General features: G+C 36.7%; 1 pseudogene; it reads right to left on the bottom strand.

Annotated features, from left to right (window-relative positions):
* LOC126766028 (uncharacterized) overlaps positions 1-8,633 on the bottom strand; it is an 11,883-nt pseudogene extending 3,250 nt beyond the window's left edge.
* Between the last annotated feature and the right edge of the window lie 15,162 nt (positions 8,634-23,795).

Here is a 23,795-nt window from a genome sequence, read left to right on the forward strand (position 1 = left end):
ATCCAAATTAGTCAGTGGTTGTAAGTCGCTGCTTCTGTACTCCAATTCCTCTGAATCAGAGATAATTACATATATTTCATGAAACGATTTGCAATTCGATGCATAGAATAAATAATTTTCAATTACAAATGATTAAAAACATTTATTAATTGAGAACTAGCAGGCTTAATTCACCATATTAAGTAGTGAAATATCAAAAGTCAGTTGTTTTAGTACATCATAAAAAGGGATTTAAGTAGTTTCGCCAGTTTCGCCGACTATATTAAAAGTCCAATATATAATGATTTGCAATCATAATAAATTGTGGGTGTTTTAATTTAAATACCCAAAAATTCTTATTTCGTTCGATGTGGCCACAATGGAAAATGTTATAAAAAACGCTTATTTTGAGGCGCTCTCACACTGGAATAAGTTGGGCATCCCATTATCCCTGCAAGCAACCATACAAGCAGAGATATAGAGATTGCCATTGCCGTTAATTAATTAAATAAATTATTTTAAATTATCGATTTATTATTGAATATTTATGATAGTTATGAAAAAATCGAACTTTTAAATATTCATTAAATATGCACTTTTGCTATTATTATTATTATTATTATACATAATTTATGATAATATTTGACATTGTGTATATTATTTTTATTTCTTTTAATAGGCGTAAACGTTGGCTCAAACGTTTAGGTGTTTTTGAAGATCGGAATGAAAAAACACCTAAACACATTTTTGCGTGTGAGCGGCATTTTTCTAATGAAATGCGTAACGCACAAAAATTGCGCCCGAGAGCCGTTCCGGACATCAATTTAATTATTGAGCCAATATTTAACGCCCCAAATTCTTTTTTTGAAAATACAATTGAAATGGGCGTTGAAGATTTGTATACATATACATATATAGGTATTGTATCTAGTTTTTTTGTTTGTTTCGGTTTGTTTGGGTCACTGCACCTTTTTTTATTTTGGGATTTGTTCACCGCACAATTCCTTTGTTTTTTTGTTTTTTTTTTAAATCGTTTCACTAATCCATAGTGCCTCTCACTCTGGCTCGAAGGGCCATGTTTAAATTAATACACATTTTATTGAGACCACACGCCATTTGTTTTCTTTTGGTAACAATTTTATTTATAACAATAAATTGATATTTACACAGTTACCAAATATTTTATAAAGTTAATTAACTAAATATCGGCGAGACTCCAATGACGTAGATGATCTGATGGTATTGGTGATCGAGTTTTCACGGGTCAAGATATTAGTGACTTTCATACGTATATGCGAAGGTCGATGTGCGAAAAAGTCAGCGCGCAGAATTGTTGTCGATCGATGTATAGATGGGAAAATTGGTGTCGACGCGACGCAATGTGGAATCGAAAGTATAAAACGAATGTGTATCAGCGATGAGTGTGTGACGAAATGAATTGCTTAGAACGAAGTGTGTCTGCCTTCCCGTTGCCCATCCTTTTTTGTTGAGTGGGTTGGCGTACAGATGTATTGAGTTGTGTTGTAGTGTCATCAGCTGTGGTGAATTGCGCTGTTGCATTAGGATGCGCCAGTTTTACCGAGTAGAGGGGGTGAATGCTTAACTCATTTAAACACCGGGGTTTTTTTGTTTTTCAGATTTTTGATTACCTCACTTAGCTCACTGCTTGTGCTTCTTGAGACTTCTTCGCTCTCTTGACTGGAAGCAGTAGGATAATCTACATGTGTTTCATATGGGGAGAATATTTTGGCTAAATAATCGGAAAATACTTCTGCTTTTTTGAATCGTTTCTGGCCCAGCTATCAGTCCAATATATAATGATTTGCAATCATAATAAATTGTGGGTGTTTTAATTTAAATACCCAAAAATTCTTATTTCGTTCGATGTGGCCACAATGGAAAATGTTATAAAAAAACGCTTATTTTGAGGCGCTCTCACACTGGAATAAGTTGGGCATCCCATTATCCCTGCAAGCAACCATACAAGCAGAGATATAGAGATTGCCATTGCCGTTAATTAATTAAATAAATTATTTTAAATTATCGATTTATCATTGAATATTTATGATAGTTATGAAAAAATCGAACTTTTAAATATTCATTAAATATGCACTTTTGCTATTATTATTATTATTATACATAATTTATGATAATATTTGACATTGTGTATATTATTTTTTTTTCTTTTAATAGGCGTAAACGTTGGCTCAAACGTTTAGGTGTTTTTGAAGATCGGAATGAAAAAACACCTAAACACATTTTTGCCACTCATTTTTGAAATGGGCGTTGAAGATTTTTTTCTCCAAATGGAAGGATCTGCCTCAAATGCAAACGGTGCATCGAGGCAGCTGATTCCGCTTTTAGAAAGGGAAGACCGCGAAAATATTTTAGAGCCTTTGCCACTTCTTGAGTAGGAACTACTAAAGAGTAGAGAATAAGCCGCGCAAACAGGTAGGGGTCTGACAGCAGCGACAGATGGAAAAAAAAATTGAGGGAAGAGAATAGGATTTAAAAAATTGAATTAGATGAAGAACGGGAGAATAGGAGTTTAAAAGCTCAGTTGGTCCAAATGGCAACTGAATGTAGGGATGTAGTAGGGAAATGTTAAGAATTAGTTCATTTAGGGAAAAGTCAGATCCTCTTGAGATAGTTTGCAGCAAAGTTCCTGCTCAGTTGGGTGATTGTATTAGGAGTAGTTTTTTAAATACTAATCGCCAAAATCACGGTCGGCGATATGATAGTTTTCTTTAAAACTTTAGCTTTGGGTGTATTTTTTTTTTGGCGCCAATCGCTTACCGCTACCTAAAGCACCAACTTAGTTTTCCTTCGGAAAATACGTTATATAATTTTGTCGCAGATTGGCCTCGTTTCCCAGATTGCATCCAAAGCAACATAAAGTCTTAAATTAGGAGTAAGTGATTTTCTTTCGAACAAAAGTTCATATCAGTTTCTTGTGATGAAATGTCACTGAAATATCATTTGCTGCATGATTGGCAATTTGATAGGGTGATGGGTCTTGAAGATTATGGCGATGAAAATCGCACATCTAGAATAGCCACAACTGCAATGACCATAATGGTGCAAGGCATAGGTGGGGAACCTTGGTCCCACCCTTAGCTTATTTTTTTTTTAGAGGCTCATGTAAAGGGGATGTCCTCAAGAAATATATTCTTGAAGCCATTACCCAACTTCAAAATATGGGGCTCGTTCCTTCCCATTTTTTTTGTGACCAGGGTACCAATTTTCAAAATTTAGCTAATTTGTTAGGTGTTTCAATGCCACTGCCTTTTTTCAAAGTTAATGGTAAGGAAATATGTTTTTTTACTATAGCCTCCATTTATTAAAAAGTAGTCGAAACTGTTTACAAAACATTAAAAATAAGGTTGATTTAAAAAATAGTCGTGTAGGTTGGTCAGATATAGTCCATTTTTATAAACAGGACTCTAATTCGAGTTATCGGTGTGCGCATAAATTAACCCATGCTCAAATTTACCCCAATACCTTTCAAAAAATTAAGGTTAAATTCGCGACTCAAGTGTTAAGTAATACGGTCAGCTCGGTAGCCTTAAGCTCAAATAGTATGAGCTTTATTAATACCGCGGATTTCGTTTCTTTTTTCAATAAATTATTCGATAACTTTATTAGCAGTTTCACTGAGGCCATTGTACCCACTAAAAAAGTTTTTATAAGTTTCTCAGAGCAAAACCAGTTTTTAGATGAGCCAGAAAAAGTTTTAAAAACAATTCGGGTCGTAGATGAGTTAGGAAAACACACAACACATAATTTCAATTTTGTCAAGGGGGTTAATTAATATTAATAGCTTAAGACGATTGTGGCGATTTCCTTACCTTAAGACAAGACGACTATGTCAGGACAGCTTAGAGCATTTTTTGGTCAGATAAGAGGTGGGGGAGGTACTAGAGTTACACCTTTCATGTTCTCTAGTTTATTTAGAAAATCGTGTAGTTTACTTTACGTAAATATCGTAACAAAAGGTAACTGTGGGCTGCCTTTAGAACCCGAAGCCACAGTTATTTCAGAACTTAGCCATAATTATCTTCTTAATGTGTGCAATGATTCCGTTTTAAGTGACCTTTCTTGGCAGGATTTCCAGGGTTTACCATGGCCCGAACACTCGATTGTTAAATCCATTACTTTAGAAAGTAGTTTAAAAATTAACTTTTTAAAGGAAAATGCTTTTAATTGTTTTTGCGGCTACCTTTATTTGAAAATTTTTATAATGCACACATGCCATTACCTACCTTATTTAGGAGATGAAATTCCTTCAGATGAATTCATCTTCATACACCAAAACCAGATAGATAAATGCAATTCAGTGAAGCCGCCTGAAGAATTTGCTGCATTTATTAATAATATAGAAATAAAATTTGTTGAGGAATTTGGCAGAAATTGTCATAAAATAGGTGGAGGAGAAATTATTTTTACTAAATGAAGAGGCATTTTAAGAATAAAATTTTGTGTGCTTCACATTTGTAGTTTTTATCTTCCTTTTTTAGTGGTTGCAATGAGCTAAATATTTAATACTAAAATATGGTTTTTTAAGCAGATTCGCATTAAGAGGCTCTAAAGTTAGAACGATAAAGATTAGAAAGTTTTTAACCACAAATTAGAATTTGGGGCATAAATATTGGAATTTGTATATACGTTTATTTTTATAGTTTTAAGTATTATACAAGTGATATGGAGTGATATTGTTTTTGTTAATTTTTATACTATATGAATTGTTATTGTTTTGGTTTTTTCATTTATTATGTAAAAAAAATTTTAATCGGTGATATAGGCCTACTGGGGAACCGAGCACCTTAAAATAACTTCGGTAACGCGCCCTTTTGCATACCTCTTAGGTGGTGTGGAAAATGCGAATTGAGTGTTTTAATTAAAATGCCCAAAAAATAGTTTTTTTTCTGATCTGGCTACAATGGAAAATGTCATAAAAAAACGCTAATTTTGAGTACTAATAAAAATAACCGTGCGATTCTGTATTAAGATACAGTCTCAAGTCTCTACATTTGAGATTTTAAGTTAGTTACCGTTCCGTTTAATTATTTACGGAAATTACGATAAACTTTCCTTTGAAAAGTAATTAAAATTTAATAATTTGATATCTCATACCCAGTGTAGGGTATGCTATCACAGGTTGATTCTTTCCTGTATGATTATATGAGCAAATATATTTATACATATACATATGTTCGCATTGGGAAGAGAGCGCGAAAGCGAAGTGTGTATGCTTCCTTATGCACTTTGTAAATATACTTATTTTGTTTCTGTTTTGTTACATACTTAGCAGATGGTATGCCGTATGTTTTGTGTACTTGTACTTATGTATATTGTTTTTTATATTTTTTTTTTTTAGGAAAGGCGGGAGAGCGAGAATACGAAATGGAAAAAGGGTATTTGTTTGTTAAAAAAGTTACAAATGCACTTTTGTATGTAATTACTTTATTTGTTTTTTTTTCTTTTGCTTCGCTTTTTTATAATACACAGGGTGGGCCAAAAGAAACCAAGGGGTGTAAAAGTTTAATAACTTTCTCGTTTATTAATTTTTTTTTTTATTTTTTCTTTCAGATTATATAATATACAAAAGGGAAATTTTTTACACTAAGTATGAAAAATGATGTCTCTTTAAATGATTGTCGTTTTCAGCTTCGCACTGATGGTCTCTTTTTAGAGCATTTTCCATAGCATCTTTCAAAACTTGTGGCTGTAGCGTTCGAATTTCGGCACCAATGTTTGCCTTGAGTTGTTTTTTTGTTCTCTTCTTCGCTTTTTTTCGATATATATATATTTTTTTAAAAGTGCCATTGTGTTTCTTACAGTGTATTATATACCGTCCTGCTGGAAACCACATACCTGGCGCACTTTTTCGAAGAGTTATGTTCGCGTCATAATTTTGTTACCGTTACATTTTTGGTTACAGCACTTCCATTTCATTCTGAATTAAGGCCCAATGACTTTTTCAGATGTGATCCACACCATTCTTAAAATTTGATGAGTGATGGAAGCAAAAAGTTGTTGTTTTAAAAATTACATTTGTTGAGAAACGATAGGCGAAATTGTTAAATTGTCTGAACGGCATTGATGTAAACCGGAGATTTGCCCAACGCACGTGCTCGATTTAAGAGAACTGGAAGTGTTAAAATATCCAAAAAAGGACGTGTTAGATGGGTATGTGGGGCTGATGCAAAGAGGTGGTCAGTGTAAGGCGGAACTGTTGCATAGATCAGGACAAATCTAGTCAAAGGTCTGAAGGTGAGCCAGGAAAGTTTAACCTGAAATGTTCCAAAAAAGGACTTGGGACATAAACGCGTTTTACGCGGAAGCTGGATTCTTCGTCTGCGATACGGTGGTTTAACTCCAAGAAGAAAATTCACGGGAAAGAGTCGGTGAAGGTGTTGATGGCTCCAGCTGGAATGGCGGTGCAATACCTGTCGAAAGTTAGTTGCGTGAAGTCCGGTTCATATTGTACGACGTCGTCGACGTAATCCCCAGAATGACCGTGATGCAACAAGAATGCAGGATATCCCAACAGATAAATTAGGGGCCGTTCAGAGATAACAAAACACACCGTCTGTCATGGAGGAGTTCATATCCTTAACCGGGAGCATGCGCGTCTTTTATGGAGTGTTCAATCGGTGACATCAAAATCAATGCAAAATATTATAGTGGTGGATGAAGTATTTTGTCAATCATTTTTACCCTCATGCATCTGCGTGCCACTGCATCCAGGCGGCCATATGGGCGCTGCGTAATTGAGGACCGGCCGGCCGATTGCCTGGTATGTTGCCAACAACGTTTCTTTGTCTTTTCCTCACGTGCTGCCGGCTAGCGACTTGAGGATTTTGTTGCGGCTCTGTACTTTGGCGATAATCGCGGTCGAATGCGGAGAGAAGGAGCATAGACTGTCGAAAGTTACACCTAAAATCTTAGGATTATTGACAGTCGGAATTTTGACGCAGTCGACTGCAATGTTAAGCTCAAGTCTATACTCCTTCGTCCAGTTGGTAAAAATGGTCGCTGTGGATTTGGTGGGGGAGAGTGTCAGATTTCGTGCAGTGAGGAAACGAGAAAGATCGGAGAGGTAGTTGTTTACCTTCGAACACATGTCATCGATTCCATTGCCCGACGCCAATATCGTGCAGTCATCAGCGTACGAGGTTATGGAAACTCCCTCTGGTGGTTGTGGGAGTTTCGAGATGTAGAAATTAAACAGTAGTGGGGAGAGGACACCACCCTGCGGAACCCCCTGTTTAATTCTTCTCAGTTTAGATGTTTTACCTCGAAATAGTACGGATGACTGGCGACCGCTCAGGTAGTTCATGGTCCACCTCTTTAACCCTGGAGGGAGCGTAGTTGTTTCAATGTCCTGCAGCAGCGTTGTGTGATTGACCGTGTCAAAGGCTTTTGACAGGTCCAACGCTACGAGGATCGTTCTTTCGCAGGGTGGTTTCTGGTTGAGGCCACGAACTATCTGGGCGTTTATGACGCTAAGTGCTGTGGTGGTGCTATGCACTTTTCGGAATCCATGCTGGTGGCTGGCTAGGCTCAGGTGGTGAGTGAAGGTCGGGAGTAGCGAAGGCCTGTGTCTTGTTTACTGGGGAGAGGAGAGTTATCGGGCGATCTTGCCCTCGTTGTTGGCGGGTTTCCCAGGTTTCTAGTGGGACCACTCTTCCGACTTTCCACACATCGGAGTATTTGAAGAGTGGTCAGCGACAGATTAAGTACCTTGGTGAGATATCTATCCCGTCGAGCCTAGATGCTTTAGCATTAGCATGTTGATTCCATCAGGGCCAATGGATTTGGAGGATTTTGCTTTTTTGATGACACCCTGAACCTCCTCACCGGTGAAAGTAAGTGGCGCGCCGTCGTTTGGCATTTTGCGCAGCCGTCGGTTAACACATCGTTTAGCTTTGTCTACCGAAGCAGTGTGCAGCCGGCTAAAATAGCTCGCGCACTTCTTCGGGTCCGAAGAGGCATGACCATTGAATTGAACTTCAACTCGGTCGTCATGTCCTCTTCGGGTTAGACAGAGCTTTGACAGTAGCCCAAAGCTTACTCACTCCGGTGGAGAGGTTGCAGGACTTCAGGTGTTCTAACCATTTTGTCCGCTTATGTTGATTTACCATACGCCGAATCTCCAAATTGAGATCCCGTATTCGGGGATCCCTGGGATCGGCATGGCGTAAGGTGTCGCGCTCATTAGCTAAAACAGCGGCTTCGGATGGTAAATTGGGGCGAAGTTCCGCATTTCTTTTAAGTGGGATGAAGCGAGCGGTAGTATATGCGATCACCTTGCGGAATTGACGTTCGCCAACGCATACGTCCGTAGGAATGGGTAGAGCGTTGAAGGTGCTCTCAGTAAATTCTGTGAAGCCGACCCAATTAGCTTTGTTAAAGTTAAAGTAGGTGCGGTTGTCCACAGAAACAAAATCAGGAGGCTTCTCGATCGAAATAATTATGGGCAGATGGTCTGATGCGAGAGTTAGCATAGGTCGCCAGGTTATGCTGTTTATCAGACCACCGCTAGCAATGGTAATGTCTGGCGAGCTATTACAGGTGCCCATAACTCTGGTGGGGGCTTCGTCATTCATTGTGCAGAATGTCGAATCGTCAATCTGTTCCGCCAGCTCCATCCCCTACGATCATTTGACAGGCAGGAATGCCAAAGATCGTGGTGCGCGTTAAAGTCGCCTAGTACCAAACGGTTTTCACCACGAAGTAGCGCACTTATATTCGGGTGATATCCTGTTGGGCAACATGTAACTGGAGGGATGTATATATTAAATATTTCGAGCTCGACATCGCCTGACCGGATAGCTATACCCTGACATTCTAGGGTAGTATCCCTCGGGTCGATGTCTACATCGATTAGACGATACTGCACGGTGTTGTGCAATATGAAAGCTAGGCCACCACCATTATCTCGCTCGCGATCTTTACGTATAACGTTGAAACCTGCACAACTCAGAAGATCTGAGCGGCTGTTTAACTTGGTTTCTTGGACCGCAGCTATCGATAGACGTTCCCGATTCATTAGTGCAACTATCTCCTCGATCTTGCTCTGGAGTCCGTTGCAGTTGAATTGAAGTAGCCGGGTTTGTCGCGGGTGTCCGTGGGTGATCCTGGGGGTGAGGGAGTGACGTGTGGGTGGAATTTGTTGCAGCTGTAGTACCCGCGGGGGCGGTTGTCGCGCTGGGGTGTTGGTTGGCGACGCCACTGTTGTGAGTTGCGGGGGCAGACTCCTGCAGCATGGGGCAACATATTAGTCGCTCCACTCACGTGTGGTGCGCAGGCCGGAACACGTCGAAAAATGACACCAGCCAGTACAAGAATTGCACTTGACGGATGACAAATTCCGGCGTATGACGGCCTGACACACGGAACAGACTGTGCGAGGGACCAAGAGCTGCTGGTTGGTTCTCGCACGAGGATTGGAGCGGGATGAAGGTTGGGGGGGGGACAAGTCAGAAGGGGAGTTATGTTGCCTGATTGAGCTCCTGGGGACCGTGGAGGTCCTTTGTTGGCCACTTGGGTTGGGTGGCGGCGCGGCGCGCGAACTGTGTGCGGATTGCACAGCCGTAGAGGCTTGTGTCGCAATATTGCCCGGCAACATGGGGCCACGTAACGCGTGGTCCACTCCCTATGGGTCTTAAGGCCTGAGCAGGTCTTAAGATGGCTCCATCCATTGCATGTGTTACACCTGACCGAGGTGGAGTTTGGATGGAGCCGTTTTGCGCATACGCAGCAGAAAAATTCCTCCGGGCCCGGGTTGGACTCAATGCCAGCGCGAGTCAGGAGGATACGGAGCAACCCTGCTGCAAGGCATTGCTCTAATGACGACAAACACAAATTAATACTCACCGATCCAAACGGGGTTAGATCGCCGAAAAACGAACGCGTTGATGAATGGCTCTTGGATTTTGAGAACCCCAGAACCTAAAGTTATGCTTATTAACAAAGACATTCAAATGAAAATGAACTTAATCACTCATAATCAAATTTTTAATAAAGTTGATTTCATTTCTGGCCAACTCTTGAAATAACTGCAAAATTTAGACGTTGCCGATGATCTGCGGGTTTTAATTATTGCACCTTTTGCACCTTATATATGGGTATAACTGTAAATCTTTTTTTAAAATGCGCCGTAGTGACGTACGAGACATTACTAGCTGAGCAGAACGCCTTTTGGCATATGTTTCTGGTGCTTCGTTAACACTTTGCTGTACTCGTTCAATATTTTCCGCAGAGCGACTTAAACGTGGTCTACCGGTTCGAAGCAAATCTGTTACGTTGCCATGTTAGTGATGACGATCAACTAAGCAACGAATCATTGCTTCAGAGGGCGAAATTCTGACTTTAAAATGTCGACGATATGCTCTTTGCTTTAAAATAATTGATCTCTGGTTTAAGTAATAAAATTCTCTTGTTCTGGTTCTCTGTTCAGTTGTGTACATACCTCTCCTTTATAAATTCTCCAAGTGTTGTCTATATAATCTGGAAGAAAAAATCAAAAAAAATTAATAAACGAAAAAGTTATTAAACTTTTACACCCCTTGGTTTCTTTTGGCCCACCCTGTATATATATTTTTTTTATGTTTGTGCGTTTGCTAGTTGGCGCTGAAAGCGCGTAGTTCTAGTTTTATTCGTTGCATCATGACCGACGCCCTATACCTTTTTGGAAAGCTCTTTTCACGCGCTTTGATTGATTGTCGTTTCTTTTAAGGCGTTCGTGAGTTATAGCGTCGCAAAGATGGAGCAAATAAAGAGAAAATACGGCATATTTTATGTACTTTATTTGTTTTTTTTCCTCTTGCTTCACTTTTTTATGATATATATTTTTTTTATGTTTGCGCTTTTGCATACATATTATATACAGTCCTGTTTACTGATTGATTAATCAGAAGAAGTTTGTCGGAAATTTTAGCAAGTAAATGCTTGATTTGCTTGATATTTGTGTTTGTTAATAAACGTGTTTAAATGCACAAAAGTAAGATTATACCTAGGCAATAAATTAATAACATTTATTAACATATACATGTAGGTTCATATAAACATACGTTATACCAAGCTGTGTTCGGTTTTTCTCGTAAAATAAACTCGAAGCAGTGACGCTTTGGTAACCGTATTTTCCCAGATAAACGGATTTTGAAATATTTTATATTAGCATATAAAAACTTATTTTTTACATACATACATATTTATGTGCATTGAAATATATTTGAAAAAAAAAGTGAAAAAAATAAACTCACTTTGTTTTTCCTCAAGGGGCGTTTTACATATTGTAGGTATGAGCGAGGTATTGCGAGCCTAGGCGTTTTGTCCCGATTTCCTTCTCCACTCCTTTTGTCCTTCTAGCTGCTTGCAGGTACGCCTTCTATTTTGTTGATTTAAAAATTGGCGCCCGTTTTTTGTTTTTATTTCTGACTAGCTGACCCCGCATACGTTGACCTGCGTGAAATTATGTGTTTTGAAATGAAAAGAAAGTTGAATTTACGTTGGAAATATCAATAGCAACCGAAGGTATTAGCAATCGTCGTTTTTCGGGTGGATTATGTAAGCTCGTCCTAAGAAATTAGTTGAGAACACACCTGGATGTCAATCTACTGGTTGGCCTTGCTTTCTGCGTAACTATTTCTTCGTTGATGCATTCCATGTATAATATCAAGTCATTTCCGAATAGAGCAATGTGCTCGCAAACGAATCAATGACGCAAGTTGAGAAAAAACTCGTCAATGTAAATTTTGTTGTTGGAGGTGTTTCCGCTGGCTGTACTGTATTCTCTGGGTTGAAAAACACTCTTTAGCCATTCTCCAAATGAACTGCGAGACGCTCAATAGTCGAAAAACGTTCATGAATTGCAAAAGTAAATACCCTACAAAGCGCTTTATTGCAATTCACGTATCCACCGTATCGTTCCAGACCAATATTGATATGAGTTTTGAATGTGAATTAGACAACAGTGGAGAGTATAGTACGATCCATATATTGTCAACTTCGATATTCACTACTCTAAGTTGTATGGTCGTCTGATGAGCTACGACGATAGAGTGGATATCCATCATTTCCAGTTTGCGATTCCGAAAGAAAAGCAAGTGGATAGTGTTTCGTGCATTTATTGTTAGACATACAAACCGAAGTGGGATTGTGGTGTCCGCAAGGTCCATGAACCATATTGGTTTTCATCACTTCGTTTAATACTGGATCTTTCTCTACATCAGGAATTTCCGCAGAAATGATTTCATCAATTTGATCTTTGTTTGTACGTCTGGTTGGTGGCATTGTTAAAAACGAAAATCCAACTGAAAATAAAATGATCTCATATTTTTTCTGTTTAACCATGTATACCAAATTGTAATATTGTGTAGTCAGCAAAAGTTACCAAAAATCGATATAAGGTGAATTTAACTTACCGTGATTAATAAACACTTATTAGCAAACAAAACACTTCTTAGTCTTTAAAACAAAACGAACTTTATCAAAAACTTAATAAAATTTACATGAAAACAGATTACCACAATTTTTTTTTAATTGAATGACGTTGACATTTAAATTGAATTACGTTTACATTTGTTACGCGCGTTTTTTAAAATATGCAAAATGAAATGTATATTTTTCAATCATTCTGAGAGATTTTCTTAATATTTTTTCCATAAGAACCTTGTACAGAGTATTAGAAAACTACAAAAAACAATCAGCCAAACCGGTTCAGCCATTCACGCGTGATGCCGTAACAACGCATTCGTTGTCCTGCGTGATATTATGTGTTTTGAAATGAAAAAAAAGTTGAATTTACGTTGTGTTAAAAATCATTTATTTTCGATTTTTCTAAATTTTTTCAATGTCACGCAGTTTTATAAGCAACATTTTTTGGTTTCTATTCCGGTGCGTAAATGTACAGAGAAGATGGGGAACTCGGGAACTCGGGAAAATCCATGCAATCGTAGTTACTATAATTTGGCCAATTTGGCATAAACATTCGTGATGAGTTCATATTTCGTTGAAGTGAATTGACAAAAGGGAGGTGGAATTGATGTCAAACCACTGGAACAGAAATTTGCCTATTTCCAGTTCTTAACGAATACGTTGTAAAATGTCTTTGGCAATGTACTTTTGTTTGTGTTCCATAATTGACGCGGATTTGAAGGCTGATATGTCAAAATGACCATCGCGAAAAGTGTGCGCAATGACTCAAATCAAACTGAACAACGTACATTTATTAATAGCAAAGTATTAGCAATCGTAGTTTTTCGGGTGGATTATGTAAATTTGTCCTAAGGAATTAGTTGAGAACACACCTGGATGTCAATCTATTGGTTGGCATTGCTTTCTGCGTACCTATTTCTTCGGCGATGCATTCCATGCATAAAAACAAGGCATTTCCAAATAGAGCAATGTTCTCACAAACGAATCACTAACGCAAGTTGAGAAAAAACTCGTCAATGTAAATTTTGTTGTTGGAGGTGTTTCCGTTGGCTGTACTGTATTCTCTGGGTTGAAAAACACTCTTTAGCCATTCTCCAAATGAACTGCGAAACGCACAACAGTCGGAAAAAACGATTTCACCAAACTACAATATCAAACATTGACATGAGTTTTGAATGTGAATTAGACAATAGTGGCGAATATGGTACGATCCATATGTTGTCGACTTCGATATTCACTACTCTAAGTTGAATGGTAAAGGTCATGCCATTGTCGTCTAATGAGCTACGACGATAGAGTGGATATCCATCATTTCCAGTCTGCGTTTCCGAAAGAAAAGCACGTGGATAGTGTTTCGTGCATTTATTGCAAGTGGGATTGTGGTGTCCGCAAGGTCCATGCACCATATTGGTTTTCATCACTTCGTAGAATAATGGATCTTTCTCTGCATGAGGAATTTCCACAGAAATGTTTTCATCAATTTGATCTGGTGTAACCACCATCCACCATTCAAAGAAGAATGTGTGCGTGCGGCAAACCTCGTGTTTGCAACTCAACAGAATCTGACTGCACCATACTTGTATATACATACGTTGCTTCAAGATAAAGTCCATCAAATATCTATATATATATATATAATCTTGCAGTATTATCGTGATGATCGCTTGCTGATTGACAGCGATCCATAACTCCACACATATGTCATCGCATCCTGGGAGTCTCATGTAGTTCATGTTGATACGTTGATGGCAAAAAAAACGCCGACCGATATTAGCGCGATGTCTTTGTTGCCTCGTAACAAATTTCAATCTGTAATTTATCACTTTGTTTGAAACACACATAAAGTTTTCACTGAACAATTTTCAATAATTTTTCTTTTAAATAGCCGGAATAAAAAAGCAAGCGACCGATATTGAAAGAGTCAAATAATTTACAAAACAAAATATTGAAAAACAAAACAAAAAAGCATTGTAAAGTGTAAAGTGACTTTTCCTTTTTGGAAATTTCCAATTTTTCGACTTTTCATTATGAAAAGTATATGGTCTTTTTTATCTAACCCTTTCCAGATCTACAGCGAACAACTTCTGATTTCATGAAGATTGGTTCCGCCGTTCTCGTGCGTTAGCGTTACTAACAAACAAACCATCATTTTTACTTATATATGTATGTATGTATATACAAAATAAAACGTTTGTATGGGAAAAAGAAAAGGGCTGTTTTTAGGGGTTTTAAGAACCTTCTCCTAATAATAACAAATACAACAAAAAAAAAATCAGCCAAATCGGATCAGCCATTCACGCGTGATGCCGTGACAACGAAAACGGTTTCATTTTTATATATAAGACTAGCTGACCCGGCGAACTTTGTACCGCCTAACAGTCAATGAATGTGATGTTACAGATAAGCAGAACTTTATGATTTTTTGAAAGCAATACAATGAATACATATAATGTTTATAGCGGCCCGGTACGTGTTTCGCTACGTATGAAGTGAAATATTAAATCAAACTCATTTATAAAAAAAAATATATATTTAATTTGTTATAAGATTTCGTGCCCGATTGTGTATTTTGTTTTGTTTGTTGGAACTGTTTTGTATATTTTGATTTTCCATGTAATTTCTTTTTGTGTTTGTCACTTCACTTCAGTGTTTTCTACCACATTTTGTGTTTTTTTTGTTTTGTCACCTCACTCATATGCATATATGTAGGTTGTTATATATGTACATATATATAGGTATTGTATTTATTTTTTTTGTTTGTTTCGGTTTGTTTGGGTCACTGCACCTTTTTTTGTTTTGGGATTGGCGCACAATTCCTTTGTTTTTTGTTTTTTTTTTTAAATCGTTTCACTGATCCATAGTGCCTCTCACTATGGCTCGAAGGACCATGTTTAAATTAATACACATTTTTTTGAGAGCACACGCCATTTGTTTTCTTTTGGTAACAATTTTATTTATAACAATAAATTAATATTTACACAGTTGCCAAATATTTTATAAAGTTAATTAACTAAATATCGGCGAGACTCCAATGACGTAGATGATTTGATGGTGTTGGCGATCGAGTTTTCACGGTTCAGGATATTAGTGAATTTCATACGTACATGCGAAGGTCGATGTGCGAAAAAGGCAGCGCGCAGAATTGTTGCCGATCGATGTTTAGATGGGAAAATTGGTGTCGACGCGACGCAATGTGGAATCGAAAGTGTAAAACGAATGTGTATCAGCGATGAGTGTGTGACGAAATGAATTGCTTAGAACGAAGTGTGTCTGCCTTCCCGTTGCCCATCCTTTTTGTTGAGTGGGTTGGTGTACAGATGTGTTGAGTTGTGTTGTAGTGTCATCAGCTGTGGTGAATTGCGCTGTTGCATTAGGGGGTGAATGCTTAACTCATTTAAACACCGGGGTTTTTTTGTTTTTCAGAATTTTGATTTCCTCACTTAGCTCACTGCTTGTGCAACTTGAGATTTCTTCGCTCTCTTGACTGGAAGCAGTAGGCTAATCTACGTGTGTTTCATATGGGGAGAATATTTTGGCTAAATAATCCGAAAATATTTCTGCTTTTTTTGAATCGTTTCTGGCCCAGCTATCAGCATTTATTATAATGGGACATACTTGAGTTTCTGGTGTTTGTAGTCTTTTACAGCTTTTCCAAAAAGAGTAGTCGGAACTTCTTCCATTGCTTAGGGACCGAAATTATTTTGCGAAACTTTCATTTTTAAACCTCTTAATTTTCCGATTAAGATCTTTAGATACTTTATTTAAAATAGATTTATCAGCTGGACAACGAGTTTGATGCCACTTACGTCGTAGCTTTCTCTTTAATTTAATTATTTCTCTTATATCATTAGAATATTGAGAGTTTACAGCAGTTGTCTTTAATTCCGGTGTACTTTTCCAAGCTGCGTGTTGCATACTTGTTGTAAAGTGTAAAATTTCAGATTCCAACTGGCCTGTATTTAATATAGAGTCATATTTACTTTTGTAACATTCCATGATCGTTCTAAAGTATTCCCAATCTGTACGTTTATTATACAAGGCCGCTGTTTTGTCTTTAGAGATGACGGTTTCACTATAGCTTAAATAAATTGAGAATGATCCGAGTAAAGGTCATAACCCTGATTGGTCGACAAATAGTTCCGGGATATTTTTCCGACAATGAAAAAATCTATCAGGCCTGGAATCGTTTGATTATCTGATGGTAAGTTCATCGAGAATGCGCAACTTCCGGTTGACTGCAGTGCTTTATAGAGTTCTCTCCCCTTTGTAGTCGTAATCCTTGAATCCCAGTGCGTGTTCTTACGTTGAAATCTCCACCTATTACACCGGTCAACACGATTTTTGGGTCTGACATCTACATGTTAAATTTTAGTTTCTCCTATGACAAAAATAAGCACAAATTTTTTTTCCGGTTAAAGTTTGCTTTCGTAGAAATTAGAGTAATTTTCCGATGATTTTTATATGTTTTCTACAATTTCACTATAGATTGTAATTAGAAAACTTTTTTTTAGATAGAAGAGTCGTTTTTATTCAAGATGTGTGATAAACAATAATATATAAATGTAAAATAACAAGAAATTACTGTCTAAAGGTGAATATTTTTTGTATTTATTTTATGCTCATATGAGCTCTCCCGTATTTAACCCCAAATATACTTATCGATGTAGATCAGCCCAAAGCAAACTTAAAGAACTAAAGATTAATATTTAAGTGTTTTTCAATGTCTAGAATCAGAATTCAAGCATGAGAACAGAAACCCCAAAAAATATATTTTTTTTTGTTGACCGGTGTTATGAATCTATACCGCAATTGATATGATAAATTGTATGGTAATTTGCGTAGTTTTTAATTTTAAAATAGGTTTGTGACGTAAAATGTGTCTCCGATATCATACATACGTCAACATTTTCCGAGTTCTGTACAATTTCGAGTTCATTCTTATGTTTGATTAACCCATTTGAGTACCATAGAAGAGTTTTTATAGATTTAGACATCTTTGGTAATAAAAAGATATTTTTCAAGCTTGCATAAGCGATTGCAAGGAAGTGTTGATTTCGTCTTGTTTATTGAGTTTCTGTAAGATCTGTGATTAAATGCTGTTATTGGATATATTATCATTATTAATTGCTTTTAGAACATAAGCAAAAGTAATTTTTTTTGATCTTTCAGCTGTAATTTTAGGATCTTCTTGTTGTTGATGTTCATTATTTTTTGTTTTAAAGTCTAAAAAACCTTCTACTTTTTGGGTTAGACCATCACCTTTCTTGTGGCCAATTGTGTTAGCTCGTATTTTCTGTAATTCTTTGGCAACAAGGCACCCTCTATAGTTGGCTGGATGTGCTTCGCCACAGTTACAGCATTTAGGCTGCTGTTTTTCTGGTTTCGAACATTCAGTCTTATGCTTACCGGCGCCAGGAATAATGGGATGCCCAACTTATTCCAGTGTGAGAGCGCCTCAAAATAAGCGTTTTTTATAACATTTTCCATTGTGGCCACATCCAACAAAATAAGAATTTTTTGGCATTTAAATTAAAACGCTCAACGTTTATTACGATTGCAAATTATTATATATTGGGCTTTTAATATATGGCGAAACCACTTAAATCCTTTTTTATGATTTTATGATATATTAAAACAACTGACTTTCGATCTCTCAATACTTAATATGGTGAATTAAGCCTGTTAGTTGCCAATTAATGAATGTTTTTAATCATTTGTAATAGAAAATGATTTCTATTATGCATCAAATTACAAAACGTTTCATGAAATATGTTTAAATTTCGCATTTTCTTTGATTTTTATTGTTTTAAATTTTTATTAACGATCTTGAACGGCGGCAACAAATTTCTCCGTTCACATATATTTTTGGTATAATTTCAATCTGGCCGTTCCAGTCATTCCAATTGCAAAACGTCAAAACCTACCCAATCCAGTCAACTGTCAAAGTTCGGTAGGTGAGCGGCTCTCACATTTCCAGTGACAGGAGAGTTGGGCATCCCATTATTCCTGCCGGCGCACTTAACGCATCTTCGTTGTTTGCCACAATATTTTTGTGTGTGGCCAAATGACTGGCAATGTTTGCATTGTGGTATCATCTTAAGAAGTTTTACCGGTTCAATAGAAACAATTGAGTTCAATATAGTTTTGGTTTCGTAAATGTTTTTTATGTTCTCCATGGGATCGAATGTTACCAAAAACATGTCGAGGGGAGTTTAATTTTCCATTGAAGACGATTGGCAGCACTCAGTGCATTTAATCCTTGCTCTTTTAAATGTGCAAATTTTTTACAATAACTCTAATTGGCCGCGTTTGCTTATTCTCAAAGCTTTACCTAGATATATTTCTACATGAAAGTGCTTTTGATATGCATCTGTAGTCCTCTATGGAGAAAATATTTACTTTATATATTCAATTATTTAAAAGTTTAATGGAAAAATTGTTTTTTGCTTCTGATTTTGAAATAGCATATAGTTGCTGATAATTACTGCCGTTGGCATCTCCAGACACGATAATTGGTTGAGGCCGCGAGCTATTTTTTGGGGTAAGCGGTTTTGATATGGCGTTATCTGCTTTTCCTGAAGATCAGGAGAATACTCCGCTTTTCGTGTTTTAGCTGGTCTTTTTTTTTAGAATCCATTCCGTTTCTCTAGCTAGATCTTCCTCATACGTTGAGAACTCAACCTTATTTTCCAAATTCGGAATTTTTTTTTCATCAGTGGACTTAAACTTTATATTTTCGGCGTTTAAATTATTTACTTCCAGTGAGAGTTTTCTACACATTTCTTCCATTTCCTCTAGCTTTTTTGTTAATTCTTTGATTATGACATCTTTTTCAGCAGTTTTATTTAATTTACCCCCTTCTGGAGGTGGTGTCTTGCTAATTGGCATAATTGATTTTAAAATTTGCTTATAATTATATTCATATAAACAATTCCAATCCAAATTAGTCAGTGGTTGTAAGTCGCTGCTTCTGTACTCCAATTCGTCTGAATTGGAGATAAAGAGATCCCCAACTCTCCCGTCACTGGAAATGTGAGAACCGTTCACCTTCCGAAATTTGACAGTTGACTGGATTGGGTAGGTTTAGACGTTTTGTAATTGGAATGACTGGAATGACCAGATTGAAATTATACCAAAAATACATGTACACGGAGGAATTTCTTGCCGCAGTTCAAGAACGCTAATAAAAAAATAAAACAATGAGAACTAACAGGCTTAATTCACCATATTGAGTAGTGAAATATCAAAAGTCAGTTGTTTTAATACATCATAAAAAAGGATTTAAGTAGTTTCGCCATACTATATTAAAAGTCCAATATATAATGATTTGCAATCATAATAAATTGTGGGTGTTTTAATTTAAATACCCAAAAATTCTTATTTCGTTCGATGTGGTGTGTGTTATAAAAAACGCTTATTTTGAGGCGCTCTCACACTGGAATAAGTTGGGCATCCCATTATCCCTGCAAGCAACCATACAAGCAGAGATATAGAGATTGCCATTGCCGTTAATTAATTAAATAAATTATTTTAATTTATCGATTTATCATTGAATATTTATGATAGTTATGAAAAACTCGAACTTTTAAATATTCATTAAATACGCACTTTTGCTATTATTATTATTATTATACATAATTTATGATAATATTTGACATTGTGTATATTATTTTTTTTTCTTTTAATAGGCGTAAACGTTGGCTCAAACGTTTAGGTGTTTTTGAAGATCGGAATGAAAAAACACCTAAACACATTTTTGCGTGTGAGCGGCATTTTTCTAATGAAATGCGTAACGCACAAAAATTGCGCCCGAGAGCCGTTCCGGACATCAATTTAATTATTGAGCCAATATTTAACGCCCCAAATTCTTTTTTTGAAAAAACAATTGAAATGGGCGTTGAAGATTTTTTTCTCCAAATGGAAGGATCTGCCTCAAATGCAAACGGTGCATCGAGGCAGCTGATTCCGCTTTTAGAAAGGGAAGACCGCGAAAATATTTTAGAGCCTTTGCCACTTCTTGAGTAGGAACTACTAAAGAGTAGAGAAAAAGCCGCGCAAACAGGTAGGGGTCTGACAGCAGGGACAGATGGAAAAAAAAATTGAGGGAAGAGAATAGGATTTAAAAAATTAAATTAGATGAAGAACGGGAGAATAGGAGTTTAAAAGCTCAGTTGGTCCAAATGGCAACTGAATGTAGGGATGTAGTAGGGAAATGTTAAGAATTAGTTCATTTAGGGAAAAGTCAGATCCTCTTGAGATAGTTTGCAGCAAAGTTCCTGCTCAGTTAGGTGATTGTATTAGGAGTAGTTTTTTAAATACTAATCGCCAAAATCACGGTCGGCGATATGATAGTTTTCTTTAAAACTTTAGTTTTGGGTGTATTTTTTTTTGTCGCCAATCGCTTACCGCTACCTAAAGCACCAACTTAGTTTTCCTTCGGAAAATACGTTATATAATTTTGTCGCAGATTGGCCTCGTTTCCCAGATTGCATCCAAAGCAGCATAAAGTCTTAAATTAGGAGTAAGTGATTTTCTTTCGAACCAAAGTTCATAACAGTTTCTTGTGATGAAATATCACTGAAATATCATTTGCTGCATGATTGGCAATTTGATAGGGTGATAGGTCTTGAAGATTATGGCGATGAAAATCGCACATCTGGAATAGCCACAACTGCAATGACCATAATGGTGCAAGGCATAGGTGGGGAACCTTGGTCCCACCCGTTAGCTTATTTTTTTGTTAGAGGCTCATGTAAAGGGGATGTCCTCAAGAAATATATTCTTGAAGCCATTACCCAACTTCAAAATATGGGGCTCGTTCCTTCCCATTTTTTTGTGACCAGGGTACCAATTTTCAAAATTTAGCTAATTTGTTAGGTGTTTCAATGCCGCTGCCTTTTTTCAAAGTTAATGGTAAGGAAATATGTTTTTTTACGATAGCCTCCATTTATTAAAAAGTAGTCGAAACTGTTTACAAAAAATGAAAAATAAGGTTGATTTTAAAAATAGTCGTGTAGGTTGGTCAGATATAGTCCATTTTTTAGTTATCGGTGTGCGCATAAATTAACCGATGCTCAAATTTACCCCAATACCTTTCAAAAAATTAAGGTTAAGTTCGCGACTCAAGTGTTAAGTAATACGGTCCTTCAGGTATGCTTTCTCTTTACAGCTCGGGAGCCTTAAGCTCAAATAGTATGAGCTTTATTAATACCGCGGATTTCGTTTCTTTTTTCAATAAATTATTTGATAACTTTATTAGGAGTTTCACTGAGGCCATTGTACCCACTAAAAAAGTTTTTATAAGTTTCTCAGAGCAAAACCAGTTTTTAGACAGGGCAGAAAAAGTTTTAAAAACAGTTCGGGTCGTAGATGAGTTAGGAAAACACACAACACATAATTTCAATTTTACCAAGGGGTGGTTAATTAATATTAATAGTTTAAGACGATTGTGGCGATTGCTGTCACACTCAGGATTTCCTTACCTTATTTCATTGTGAAAGCGACTCAAAATACTTGTTCTTTATAACATTTTTTATTGTAACCAGATCACACAAACTACATGCTTTTGTCTTCAGTCACAAAATATTACATCAATTTGTTTCCTTTATAGCAGGGGTAAAAGACGTCCAACTTATTCCAGTGTTGGAGCGCCTCAATATTAACGTTTTTGTTAAACACTCTTTAATTGTAAATTGAATTGTTAAATAAAAGTCTGAATTTAATGTCTATACTCATATCTGTATATCTAATTCCACCAACTAAACGCTTAACTCCATTATCCAAATTAACAACTTCTTATTTACATATACATACATACATATTTCATTTGTTCATATACTAGATCATTAAAAATCTTCGCGATTCGAACATTCTGGCAGCTACTAATATCGCTGTCTAGTTAATTCTGGCAGTTTGTCGTTATGACAAATTTATAGAAATTGTTTTGGGAGAAATGCGGAGAAATGTTATATAAATGTATGTAAAATTGGCGCCTTTTTTCATGGAAGGAATCGATCTCATGACTACTCACACTGAGAGAGCTGTGAAAACTCGAATTTTTTATAACATTTGCCGATGATGCCACTGCTGAAAAATATTAGAACGGGCATTTTATAACCCACATTTGGGTATTTCGTAGTTTCCACACAACCACTGAGGTATGCAAATATCGCGTTAACCATATTATTTTTGGGTGCTCGGTTCCCCAGTAAGCCTATATCACCCATATATATATGTAGTATAAATAATTTTATAAACAACCGACATCTAATTCTACAGAATTTCAGCAACGCACTAATTTTGGCAGTTCGTTTTAGCGCTATTCTTCTGGCATCCCGCCTTTTTCACTAACTGCTGATTGACGAGACCCTGCGAGAGAGTAAGAAAGGAGATTCTGATCAATTTATCTATGACATTGAAAGGGTGGACACAATGGCTGCGACAGACTGCAGCAGCACGACAGTGAACTGAAAACGTCGTTGTTCATCTTACTACATGTACATTTTGAGAAGCAACAACAACACAATGGCCGGCATGCACACAAAACAACGCAGTTGTCCATTTTGTATGTACACAATTTCGTTGTGGCCATACTAATTCCTTTCACTTCAATGAAATTTTAATATTTTGTTCAAAACGAAATTTTTTATTCAAAAAGTAAGTAAATAGGTATATATTTTTGCATTAAATTATCAATTGTTATTACAAATGATATAATAGAGCTAAAATATAGCTATTTTATGCTTTTATTTGTAAAATAACTTCAAGTTTGTTAGAGCTGTGAATAATTTTACATTTTACATATTAGTGGCATCACCCTCTACCTCCTCTTTCTATCTTCCATTCTACTGTCAACTCTACTGTCGTCCTACTGTCGTTGGCAAATATAGGAGGATATTGAAGTTAGCGAGAACGACAACTGTCGGCCTGCAGTCGTGTAGTCGTGCAGCTGTCAAAATAACACTGCCCATAAGAACGTGTGTATTTTAATATTTGACAGATGTAGTTTGCAGTCTGTCGCTCTCTATGTGTTCAGCGCTTCAGTTTTAATTCTGCAGCAGTGTTTGGCATTTTTTAGCACAATTGTGTTAGCTAACTTCACGCATGTGCTGAAAATATAGAGCAGTGGTTCCCAAACTTATTTTGTCTACCGCCCACTTAGATAATATATATTTTTTTAGCGCCCCCATTTTTTCACATATTTAAAAACCACTATAACTTCAAATTAATTATTGTGACTTATATATGTATGTTAAGGGAGAATTCTAAACCAACCTTTTACTATAACCGGCAACTTGAAACCTTAGCGCAGTAGGCAACATAGTACAGCGGCGCTTAGGTCTCAAGTTAACTTTAATTTTATTGTTTAATTT

This window comes from Bactrocera neohumeralis, unplaced genomic scaffold, assembly GCF_024586455.1.
Source record: "Bactrocera neohumeralis isolate Rockhampton unplaced genomic scaffold, APGP_CSIRO_Bneo_wtdbg2-racon-allhic-juicebox.fasta_v2 cluster11, whole genome shotgun sequence".
Classification (NCBI taxonomy): domain Eukaryota; kingdom Metazoa; phylum Arthropoda; class Insecta; order Diptera; family Tephritidae; genus Bactrocera; species Bactrocera neohumeralis.